This window comes from Solanum pennellii, chromosome 10 (genome assembly GCF_001406875.1).
Source record: "Solanum pennellii chromosome 10, SPENNV200".
Taxonomy (NCBI): Eukaryota; Viridiplantae; Streptophyta; class Magnoliopsida; order Solanales; family Solanaceae; genus Solanum; species Solanum pennellii.
The window spans coordinates 6083370-6097238 of NC_028646.1; the positions used below are offsets into that span (position 1 = coordinate 6083370).

General features: G+C 30.5%; 1 pseudogene; it reads left to right on the top strand.

Annotated features, from left to right (window-relative positions):
* The window catches only part of LOC107032677, a 41385-nt pseudogene that overhangs the window by 1890 nt on the left and 25626 nt on the right, over positions 1-13869 (top strand).

The window sequence follows — 13869 nt, forward strand, 5'->3', positions numbered from 1 at the left end:
CAACGGTCCGTCGAGGGTCTTCATTCCAAAATACTTCAACTCTCGGAATTTGGGTACTGGGATGACTTCTCTGAACTTCACGACGAACCTGCAGGACGGACCGTCATAGCCATGACGGACGGTCACAAGCTTCGTAATCCCACACTTGGTCAGACTTCCCCATCTTCCTTCAGCAGCTGCACTACGCTGCCACCTACGGACCGTCACAGGCACGACGGACCGTCATAAGATCCGTAGGTGGTCTCGTCTGCATTTTTTCGCTCAAAATCTCCGCATTCAGCTTTGGACAGATTTTCTGCAAAACAAAGAGAAACTTATATCAAAATTAGCACAAAAAGGCTTTCGGACACACTAAACTTAAGGAAAAAGTATTAATTATACCGTGAAACCACGGTATATCAAGTACGATGAAGATTTGTTCATGGGAAACACAGAAACATCAAGAATTGCAGGAACTGGGAAAGTAATGTTAAAAATGACATCCGACAAGGTGTTGACTTTGAACAATGTTCTGCATGTCCCTACTATTAGGAAGAATTTAGTTTCTGTTGCACTACTCGTTAAGAACGGGTTTAAGTGTGTCCTAGTTAGTGATAAAGTTATAATAAGTAAGAATGAAATGTTCAGAGGAAAGGGTTACCTCAATGAGGGTCTTTTCAAACTGAACGTAATGGTTGTTGACAATATTAACAAAAATTCTGGTTCTGTTTACTTAATGGAGTTAAATGATCTATGGTTGCAAACTTTCATTAATGGTCGTGTGAATTCTGAAAGGGTTGCAACCTTTCGGAACATGTTCTTCTTGCCTATAAATATCATTCATTCTTCAGAATATTTCCTTACGAATTTCTGATCTTCTTCTTCTTCTTCTGCGCATATTTTTCTTCGTGTACATTCTTGCTGTGGATTGGTTCGCTGACAATAGAGTTTTTGGTATCTACACTCTGCTGATTAAGATCATTTTACCCTAGGAGGTTATATTCCAAATCAAACCTCGTATACTAGAGGGAAATAATTTCCTTACGGGGATACTGTGAGTTCAGTGGACTTGACTTTTTTGCGATTTAAAAGGTTTTCAAATTCTGGTACGTTTTTGCAGATTTTAGTTTTTGTGAATTAAATTTCTGTTCATCTCTCTTACTGTATCTATAAATTTCAGTTGCTTCGTGTTTCTGAACAATTTATTAGAATCACTTCTGGTTTTATAACACAAATTGACAACACAAGATACCTTTTGGGGAATATATTACCATTTATATATACATAAACTTAAGCTTTAGAATAGAGTAGCCTCCGAAAATCTTAAGCATAATCGAATACGTCTTGTAGAGTCTTACAAAATTTTAATTTCTACGGTGTTCATTTTGATAAAAAGACAGTTCTTTCTTTTAATAACTCGGTGCTTCTACCTATTTTATTACGAAAGATGTGACATACCTGCCCAATTCTTTTTATAAAAGATCTTTATATTTATACAAAAAGAAATAATCTAAAGAACTATTTTTTTATTTAATTTGTAGGAGAGCACAAATTTCATTTCCTCGAAAAAAAATACAATTTGATTTCTTGCCACCTTCAACATAATTCATATTTTTTCTTTTCTAAATCCATTTAATTTCCCTTTAGATACAATTCTCCGGTTTAATTAGTTGTCTTCTTCCCTTTTAAGTTAACATTATTTCTTGAGTTACAAATCTTTCCTTGGAAAGAGAAGTCAACATGATGATGATATTAATTTTCATTGCATCTCGCTTACTCTCTCTCATATTTGCACAAGTTTTCGTATTTTTTCTACTTTGATATATTTCATTTTAAATTGAGTATCGTATCAATTAATATAGGATACATGTACAAAATACGTGTCCAGAAACTAGCAAGAATAGAAAAAAATAAATGAGCATGCTAAAAATTTGAAAATTTGCTAACTTAAATTTTCTTTATCCTTGATATTTGGGTAAAACAAATATAAACATTGAAAAATAATTAAAAAACAATCATCAATAATTCAGTATAGAAGTACATATAACTATAGAATATCTAAAATACGCTTGGCTGCCACATTGTCACTTCTTATATAGGGAAATAGTAGATGTCTATTACGTAAGACTTTAGTTAAGTTCTTACTTTTATGAGTAATTTCTCCAGATAATCACTCATGTTTGAAAAATTACCTAAGAATATTATTTATGTTTGTTTTAGGACTACAATATCACCCAACTTTACCTATTCTCCTCAAAATATACTTGACACAAAAAAGTACATTATTTCTCTCCTACTAAGGTGTCATGTCACATTTTTATTTTTTTATTATTAAAAAAATATGCTTTAAACCTATTTAAACATTAGATTGCAATATGTTTTTTCGAAAAAATATTGTTTTCTATTTATGTTTTTTGAAAATGTTTTGTTTTTAAAATATACAAAGATAAATTTTAAAAATGAATGAAAAAAAAAGTACCCTATTTTTTTCCATTCATTTTTAAAATTTATTTTTGTTTATCTAAAAAAGAAAAAAAATTTAAAAAACATAAATAAAAAATAATATTTTTTTATAAAAATATATTGAAACCTAATGTTTAAATAGGTTTAAAGCATATTTTTTTAATAATAAAAAAATAAAAATGTGACATGGCACCTTAGTAGGAGAGAAATAATGTATTTTTTTGTGTCAAGTATATTTTGAGAAAAATAAGCAAAGTTGGTTGATATTGTAGTCTTAAAACAAACATAATGATATTCCTAGGTAATTTCCCAAACATGAGTAATTATCTAGGGAAATTACTAACTGTTATTTAATTAAAACTAAAAAAATACATATATTAATATATTACATAAATAAATACTAAACATTGACATAATATCTCATAATGATTTAGATGTACTAATAAATTTCAAGCAAAATAAATTTAAAAATTATTTTACAAATTAAACCACTATTTATGAATTATGAGTATTAATGTTGCTTGAAAAACAAAAGAAAAATGAACGCTTTTTTTCATTTTTTATTTATTACAAGAAATGAACTATACAGGGCATAATATTCAAATATAATACAACTTGATAATTCGATGCAACAAGAATATGAAGCAATTATAATTTTAGTTTATCATTAAAAATATGATTATTGAGAATTGAGATCTCTTTTTAAAAAAGAAATGAATTGCCATACGTGGTAACCGAAGGGGTTTCTAACAATTAGAAATTGATGAATTAATGAGTGATATACTTGGTATATATATTTATGATATAAATATTTTTATCTGTAAACAAATTGTTTATACTTCTACTCGAAAACGCTTTTACTTATTAGACAAGTATCTCAAATTTGGTGAATCAAATTTGGTAAAAATTTAAACCTCAAGGAAGTCTCTAAATAAAATTTATCGACAATTACACAAAACATTTAACTATCGAACTGGATTAAATTGTTGAAAGTATTTAATTTTATCGAACTGGATCAAATCGTTGAAAGTCTTTAATTTTGATAAATTTATATCTATATATAGTATGCGTTTGAATACGCGATAAACTTTTTCCAAAAAAAGTGAAAACGCCGCTGCCGGGGATCGAACCCTGGAAAGTCTTTAATTTTGATAAATTTATATCTATATATAGTATGCGTTTGAATACGCAATAAACTTTTTCCAAAAAATTTGGAAACACATCTGCCGGGGATCGAACCCAATTCACCCGGGTGACAGGCGGGAATACTCACCACTACACTACAATGATTTTTTTATTGAGTAACGTGTTATTAATATAACATAACTTTTTATGCCGATATATCTTTTATACAAAATTGATTAATTAATTATAATTGATTAATACAATATCGTATGATTGATATGAGATATTATTGTGGAAAAATATATGCTCACAAGGTGATGATGAAATTTTGCTTAAGACGTTTTAGATGAGCTTTTCATTGTTTGTATCATTGAGATTAGTACTTTATTCGACTCGTGTTATGATTCAACATTAAAGTGTCAAACTATACCGTCCATAAGAGCTCTTGGAAGTCATTAACATGTTATCCCACGTTAAAAGAACATGTTCATACTTCGCCTTTTCATTGATAAGTCATCAAATTTGGTGGCGCCTTTCTAACTAAAAAAAAATAGTGATTCTTTCATCCAACTTGTGTTTTGTGCAGTCTATTGATTTCCTTCTCCCTTTTGTGTATAACTTACCAATTGAATTGTTGCAACTTGCAAAAGTCAGATTTCTAAAAAAAATGGTTTTAATAAAGTAATTTATACTCACATAAATGTATGATATTTTTAGATTATAATAAATTTCAAAAAAACTTCCTTTATATTTTAGATATTCTGTCAGTAAAACGGATTAGTCACACAAATTAAAATGGAATATAATAATTCGCGCAATACATTTTAGAGATTAAGGTGAGATATCCATGAATAAGTTATAAGATATTAAAAATTAAATAGTGTTAGGTTATTAGCATTTTAATATTAATATTTAACATATTAAATTGCTTTATTTTGGAGTTATAAGAATGACCATTGGTAGACATTTGTGTTTTAAACTATCAATTTAATTATGCTATTCATCTTTGACTTGTTAGTCATGTAATGTCATTACTTTTGACTTTATTGGTTGAATTCATTGTGAGATAAAAACATTCCAATAAACATTGGAATGGATAACTTCTACATCATCCATTAGCATTGGTTTTCCATCACTTTATTTCATTCTTAATTCCTCCATTACTCTTTATAACCTATGTAACTCCTATTGTAACCTATGTAACCTATGAAACTCCTAAGGCCATTATCTTCACTATTTACTATCTCCATTATCTTCCTATTCATTGCTAGGAAGACTTCTTGTAGTTTAAATAGTGGTGGTCTTCATTTGGTTTGGGACACACAAATCACAAGAAAACAAAGAGTAAAAGAGTTAGTCTAAAAGAGAGTTCTTATTAGTTCAAGGGAGGTGTTCTTTTTTGTGGAGCTTTGGACTCAACTCTTTTCCAGAGTTGTTGAGTTATACTTTGTAAAGGCTGTTGTATCCTGGAGGGGACAAGTCAAAGAGGACTACTGCTGGACCGGTGAAAACATTTGCTGCAATGTGCTTGAATCTCCTTAAAGAGAGCGAGATATCCGCGCCTCAGCCTGAAGAGATTAATTTCTTCATTTTATTTTCAATTGTAATCTTGCAATTTTATTATCTTGTAAGTTTTTCACTAACAATTTTAAGGAGATTCAAAGATGGCTACAATTGAAAAAACGCGGATGTCAAGATGGAAGATCTTAACAAGCCATTTCGGTTCAATGGTAACTATTTCAAGAGATGGAAGGGTAAAGTATTTTTCTACTTAAGTCTTCTCAATGTTTCTTATGTATTAACCGAGAAGAATCCAAATAAAGAAGACATCACCACTATGAATGATGATGAAACTATTTCTCATCTAGAGAAAGTGGAAAAGTACGATGGTGATTCCTATAAGTGTCGGTATTATCTTCTTAATTGTCTATCTGATAATTTTTATGATTATTATGATAGAAGTTACTCTAGTGCAAAGAAAATTTGGAAGACATTGCAGAGTAAGTATGATACCGAAGAGGCTGGAGCAAAAAAATATGCAGCTAGTAGATTTTTTTGTTTCCAAATGGTGGACAACAAATCAGTGGTAGATCAAGCTCAAGACTTCATCATGATTGTTGGAGAGTTTAGGTCCGAAGAGGTAAAAATTGGAGATAACCTTATTGTTTGTGGGATAGTGGATAAACTTCCACCTTCTTGGAAGGAATTTCAAAAAACTATGCGTCACAAACAAAAAGAAACCTCTCTTGAAACCATAATAATGAAAATCCGCATGGAAGAAGAAGCAAGGGGCCAAGATGCACTTTTACAAACACAAAAGAACAACATCACATCGAAGGTAAATTTAATTACTTCGAATAATGTTACTCCTGAAACTCACAAAAATACTTCTTTAAAGCCTAAGAAGAAAAAGATTCAAGAAAAATAATGGTAGACCTCCCAAGAAAAATAATGGTGAAAATCACCAAGCACAAAATCAACAAGTTCAAGAAAAGGGACCATGCTTTGTTTGTGGCAAGAGTGGGAATATTGCTCGATTTTGTAGATTCCGAAAACGTGACCCTAACCCTCAGACAAACGTTACCGAAGAACCTTTTGTGGCGGTGATTACCGACATAAACATGGTTGAGAATGTTGATGGATGGTGGGATGATTCTGGCGCAAACCATCATGTCTGTTATGACAAAGATTGGTTTAAAAAATATACTCATTTTGAGGAGCCCAAAACCATCATGCTTGGTGATGCTCACACTACTCAAGTGCTTGGAAAGGGAGATGTTGAATTGTGTTTTACTTCTGGAAGGATATTAACATTGAAAGATGTACTTTATACTCCTTCTATGAGAAAAAAATTGATGTCTAGTTTTCTTCTTAATAAAGCAGGCTTTAAACAGATTATTAAATCTGATCAATATGTAATAGTGAAGAAAGGTATTTTTGTAGGGAAGGGGTATGCATGTGATAGAATGTTTAAGTTGAATGTTGAAATGAATAAAACTTCTACTTCTGTTTATATGTTTTCTTCTACTAATTTTTGGCATGCTCGTTTGTGTCATATTAATGATCGTTATGTTGGAATCATGAGTAGTTTAGGATTAATCCCAATGGTTAAAAGAATTTTGAAAAGTGTGAGGCTTGTAGTAAAGCCAATATCTCTAAAAGGCCTCATATTCAAGTTGAAAGAAAAACTGATTTGCTAGAATTAGTTCATACTGATATTTGTGAACTTGGTGGAATTCTAACTCGTGGAGGTAATAAATATTTTATCACTTTCATTGATGATTTTTCTAAGTTTACATATGTTTACTTAATGAAAAATAAAAGTGATATTTTTAAAAATTTCAAAACTTATCTCAATGAGGTTGAAAATCAGTTTGGAAGAAAAATAAAAAGAATTAGAAGTGATAGAGGCCGTGAATATGAATCAAATGAGTTTAATTCTTTTGTTAGATCATTGAGAATAATTCATGAAACTACTCCTCCTTACTCTCCTTCGTCTAATGGAGTATCAGAAAGGAAAAATAAAACTTTGGTTGAATTGACTAATGCCATGCTTATTGAGTCACATGCACCTTTAAATTTTTGGGGTGAAGCTATCTTAACTACTTGTTATGTGTTGAATCGTGTGCCTCATAAAAAGTCTAAATCGACACCTTTTGAATTGTTGAAAGGTTACAAGCCAAGTTTGGGATATCTAAGAGTTTGGGGGTGCGTAGCCTTTGTGAGGCTAATGGATCCCAAGATTACAAAGTTGGGTAAGAAAGTTACTACTTGTGCTTTTCTTGGTTATGCTTCAAATAGTACAGCCTATAGATTTTTTAATCTTGAAGATTATATTGTAATAGAATCTGGTGATGCTATTTTTCATGAAAAATAAATTTCCTTTTGATACTAAAAATAGTGGGGGTCAAAGGATTGAACAAAATATTTTGTCACTACCTAGTTCTTCTACTTCAACTTTGAAAAATAAAGAAGTTGTTGATTTTGAGTTAAGAAGAAGTAAAAGAGCTACAGTAGAAAAAGATTTTGGTCATGATGTTTATGTATTTAATGTCGAAAATGACCCTCTAACTTTGAAAGAAGCATTATCTTCACATGATTTTATTTTTTGGAAAGAGGCTGTAAATGATGAAATGAAATCTCTAATTTCTAATAAAACTTGGAAGTTAGTTGATTTACCACCGGGTTGTAAAACAATTGGTTGCAAATGGGTCTTAAGGAAAAAGTTGAAACCGGATGGTTCTATTGATAAATACAAGGCTAGGCTAGTTGCAAAAGGTTTTAAACAACTAGAAGGCCTAGAATTTTTTGATACTTTTTCTCCGGTAACAAGAATTACATCCATTAGACTTTTAGTTGCTATGGCTGCAATTTTTGATTTGCAAATTCATCAAATGGATGTAAAAACTGCTTTTCTAAATGGAGACCTAAATGAAGAAATTTATATGGACCAACCCGAGTATTTTGTTGAAGCAGGCCAAGAAAGCAAAGTATGTAAACGTACTAAATCCCTATATAGCTTGAAACAGGCACCAAAAAAATGGCATGAAAAGTTTGATTCCTTCATGATTGAAAATGATTTTAAAACAAATGAGTGTGATAAGTGCATATATCATAAGTCTTTGAATAATTCACATGTGATCATTTGTCTATATGTTGATGATTTGTTGATCTTTGGCTCTAACATGAATGTTATTGATGAAGCTAAAAATGTTCTTAGAAGCCATTTTGATATGAAAGATCTTGGTGAGACAAATTTTATTCTTGGAATAAAAATAACAAGAACATGTGAGAGGATTTTCCTTGACCAGTCACATTATGTTGAAAATTTTTTGAAAAAATATAACTTTCATGATTGCAAGCATGTTGCTACTCCTTTTGATTCAAGTGTTCACTTATTTCCTCTTTGAAAGTGAAAATGATGTAATAAATCAAAAGGAATATGCTAGTATAATCGGAAGTTTGAGATATGTGACTGATTGCACTAGGCCTAATATTGCATATGCATTAAGAGTACTTGGCAGGTTTACAAGCAAGCCAGGTAATGAACATTGGCATGTTTTAACAAGAGTTATGAGATATTTGATTGGAACGAAAAATTGTGGTTTGTTCTTTAAAAAATATCCTGCTGAACTTAAAGGCTTGTGTGATGCAGATTGGAACACTTTGTCTGGTGATTCCTGTTCTACCAATGGTTATGTCTTTACTTTAGGTGGTGGTGCTGTTTGTTGGAGATCAAAAAAGCAAACTATAATTGCTAACTCTACCATGAAGGCTGAACTAATTGCTTTAGCTTCAGCTAGTGAAGAAGCGAATTGGTTAAGATATTTATTGTTTCAAATTCCTTATTTTGAAAAACCAATTCCTCATATTTTAATTCATTGTGATAGCAACTCTGCAATTGGTAGAGTTCAAAATTGTTATTACAATGGTAAATCCAGACCTATAAGAAGGAAACACAGTAATGTTTTGACAAATGGTACCATTAATGTTGATTATGTCAAATCTTGTGATAATCTTGCAGATCCTCTTACGAAGGCCTTAACAAGAGAAAAGGTCTGGAGCACATCGAGGGAATGGGATTGAAGCCTACAAATCTTTGAGTCATATATGAGGAAACCAACCTGGGGACTAGAGATCCTATAACCAGGTTCAAAGGAAAAAACTAATCATATGATGACTTGTTGTGAAAAATGCACTATTTTTTTCCTCCCTGTGATGTGAGTGCATTGTTTCCTGTAGTTTGTGAAGGTTGAGTTGATAAAACTCTTAATGAATATCTTTAGCCCGTATTGGTGGAGTGTTAATCTTACAGGAGCACTCTCGACAGATTTCACCTATGTGATGGATGAAGTAGGTCACTTCCTATGAGAATGGGGCTTATTCTCAAATGCACTCATGAAATCGGGATAGCACATGGCCATAACGTGCTGGTTGTTAAAGCTCATGTCAACACCTTGATTATTATGTGTGAACAGTGATATTTTATTTTCCTTAAGCAGTCATAGTTCAAGTCTGAGACTACTACGACTCTGGAGTAAAAGTTACTATTTCACTAAGTGGAGGTTCAATGCAAAGCACACCTTCATTATACATAGTAGTCTTCCTTCAACTGATATACTCTCTTATCTAAATATTAAAATGAGTGGGGGATTGTTAGCTTATTAGTATTTTAATATTAGTATTTAACATATTAAATTTCTTTATTATGGAGTTATAAGAATGACCATTGGTAGGCATTTGTGTTTTAAACTACCAATTTAATCATGCTATTCATCTTTGACTTGGTAGACATGTAATGCCATTACTTTTGGCTTTATTGGTTGAATTCATTGTGAGATAAAAACATTCCAATAAAAATTGGAATGTATAACTTCTACATCATCCATTAGCATTGGTTGTCCATCACTTTTTCATTCTTAATTCCTCCATTACTCTTTGTAACCTATGTAACTCTTATTATAACCTATGTAACATATGAAACTCCTAAGGCCATTATCTTCACTATTTACTACCTCCATTATCTTTCTATTCATTGCTAGGAAGACTTCTTGTAGTATAAATAGTGGTGGTCTTCTACACACAAATCACAAGAAAACAAAGAGTAAAATAGTTAGTCTAAAAGAGAGTTCTTATTAGTTGAAGGGAGGTGTTCTTTTTTGTGGAGCTTTGGACTCAACTCTTGTCCAGAGTTGTTGACTTTGTAAAGGCTGTTGTATCCTGGAGGGGACAAGTCAAAGAGGACTACTGCTGGACCGGTGAAAACATTTGCTGCAGTGGGTTTGAATCTCCTTAAAGAGAGCGAGATATCCGCGCCTCAGCCTGAAGAGATTAATTTCTTCATTTTATTTTCAATTGTAATCTTGCAATTTTATTATCTTGTAAGTTTTTCACTAACAAATAGAGATATCACATAATTAAGTTTATGGTTAAAATTTATGTTATATTTAATTGAAGTCGTACAATATAAATTTTCCATTGAAACGTGGGTAATTTAGAACCGTTGGCAGCTGCAATGACATCAAGTGTTTGTCTGACGATTTATTTGGTGAATTGCATAGTCTTATTTTGTGGAATCCCTCTATTCAGAAGTTTATAGCTTTACATATGCCTTCGATTGAGCCTCAGGTGCCTCATATGTTTTTTTTTTGGATTTGGTATTGATTTGTCTAAGACGGATGACTATAAGTTGGTTAGACTTGTGTATACTAAGAATGATGATGTTATGAATAATGATCTCGAGATTGAAATTTATTCGATAAATAGTGGGGTCTGGAGGAGAGTAAGGAGGGTTAAGATTAAGCATTTTATGATGAAGTTTATGTGGTCTCAAGCTTTTGTAAATGTAGTAGTACATTGGATTGCATATTATGTGGTTGCGAATGGTGGTGGCCTTCGGAGTTAGTTATGACTTTTAGTATAGCGGATGAGGTATTTGGGGAGATCATGTTGCCGGATGCTTTAGTTGTTAAACTTCTTTATGTATATCACTTGAGTTAAGTATACTCTTGAGTTGAGTAGAGCCAATGTAAGTTCATCTAATCCCCTCAAGCTTAAGTCCTTGTTTAGCTCTCCAACTCGCATGCTCGTATATTCAATGTACTGATGCCAGTTGGCCTGTATTGTTTCATGATACAAATGCAGGTACCCAGGATCAGCACAGAACGCTTCGTTAATTACATATTAAGCTTCAGAGTTTGTGGTGAGCCTCCTTGCATTCTGAAGGACATCATTTTCATTCACATATTATCTTAGTTTTTAGAATATTGTGGGGTCTGTCTCAACATCCCTCTAGACAATTTAGAGGCTTTGTAGACAAAGTATTTCAATTTGGAGTTGTTTTCAGTTATTAAGACTCAAGTGCATTTTGACCAAAGTTATGGCATGATGTATTTCCCTTAAATTATGTGTTACTCGTGTCAAAGTTGAGGTTTTGTCAGCCGCCGATTTAAGACCAGGCCAGGGGTTCGCTTGAGGGCCATCAATGGTCTTCGAGTGCCGGTCTCGCCCAGGGTGTAGGCTCAGGACGTGACATTTAGTTTCTTTTCACTTGAAATATTTTTTCAATTAATTTATTATCTTTTCACTTTTAGTTATTTTTAATAAATTTTGTGTATTTAAAAATAATAATTTGAAAGTGTCCTTTACTTTTAATGTTTTAATATGTTAATGTTTTATAACTTATTTTACAAGACATTTGAAATCAAATCAAAATGAAAGACAGAAAATAAACTCAATAGAAAAATAAAAGAGAAAAAAAGTGAATGTAAGTAAAAAAAAGATAGTTTTGATACAAGGTAAAAAAAAATATGTATTAACTTAATTTAAATGCAAGATAAAAAAATGAGAATATTTTTCAAAAAATTACAAAATATTTTTAATTTTTTTTTATAAATTTTATTTTTAATTCAAAAAATAAAAAAAATATATACTTACACACATGACCGGCGAGTGTGTACAAACACAACCAACTTTGGTGGTTGAAGGTGTCACATCAACACAAAAGGTGCACCAAAATATGAATAAAATGAGTTAGGGGATAATAGGATCTTTATTAAGGTTAGGTGTGTCATTGGGATGTCGGTCATAGGCTAGGGAGGTACTTGTGCATTATCCCTATTTAAAATAAAAATAAAAACCCCAGCTTGGACGTAACAAGTAAAAGAAATTCAAAGTGATTTTGTTTGACTTCGAAATTTGTACGAAAAAGATTGTCATCAACGAATAAGATGATGATTTTGAATTTCAAACGTGAATGAGAAATTAACTGTTAAGATTGAGTGATTAAAAATAGGATTTTTATTATTTTTTTTGGCAATATTATAGTGTGATTTCAAAAAAAAATGGGCTTCATTTTTTGTTAATCTCTTATGCGTGGATTGGTAGTCCTCGCTTTCTTTTTAACAAGGGAGAGATTTGTGGAGTAAAATAAGAAAGAGATAAATGTTGGTTTTGGAAGTTAAACGGGGTTTGGAAGTAAAATAAAGGATTTTAAATTTTTTTAGAATTGACATGGAAAATAGGAATTATGAAAAAAAAAAGGCGTATAAATAGGTAATTTATTCTTATATTTATATATATATATATATATATATATATAAAGAGCAACTTACAAAAATGACTATATTTATAGGGTTATTAAAGTTCAATAGATGTAAGTATGATATTTATAAAAAATGACTACATTTTAACTCTTTTTCTAGTTATATTATTGTATATGTTTTTTAATTTTATATTTATACATTGATACAGTTTTAATTACAATGAACTGAATAAGGAAAATGTATTAATTGTATCAAAATAATATCTTTATTTATAAAATTTAAAGTATTGATATATCAAGGATACAAGTATTATAAAAACTTAATATATTAATATATCAAACAAGATAAAGTATAACCATTTAGCATACGAACACGACAATTTAAAAAATGGATACATTGTTGTTAAACAAAAAATGAATACAGTAATAGTATACATATACATTGTTGTTAAACAAAAAATGAATATATTTGACAATAAAAAAACAAAAAAAATGGAAAATAACAGAATGTGTAGGTAGCAAAAGTGTGCAAGTATTCGGTTGAATAAAAAAATGAAAAAAAAAATCAACAAACGACAATCTCTGTTTAGTCAAGTTTTTCTTATAATACTTGAGGCTTGGTGTTGACTCATGTATTTGCTTATAAAAAAAAATAGTATTAATGTATCAAATTATACTTGTATTACCTAATTAACCTTTTAAATTCGATAGATTACTAATGTATCCGAATATACTTGTATTCAGATAACACCATTTCAATTTGTATTAATATTAGAATACAAGTGATTCAAAAAAATAAATATATATTAGAATACAAGCCTATGTATATAACTATTATACTATATACAATTTTTACAATCACACAAACCTCAATCTCTTTTTGTTCGTTTTCTTCTTGTACTACTTTTTTTTTATAACTTTAGTCATTGTAATGTAGAAACGAGTCAACCGAAAGCCTATAAAAAAGATGCAACATATATGTATACAAATATGATCTTCAATTAAGTGATATATGATGAATTCAAATCACAAAGTTGTTTCTAAAATCATTAAAAAGATCTTAAATTGAATAAAATTTTGAAGAAAAATACAGAAACTTTGTGATATAGAAAGATTGATGAAAGAGAAAGTATTAGTGAGGGTAAACATGGGGAACCAATCACATAAAATATGCCTACACATAATAAATTAGATATGCAATAATAACTTTCCTATTTAATATTAATAACTTTTTTTTAATTATATATATATATATATAT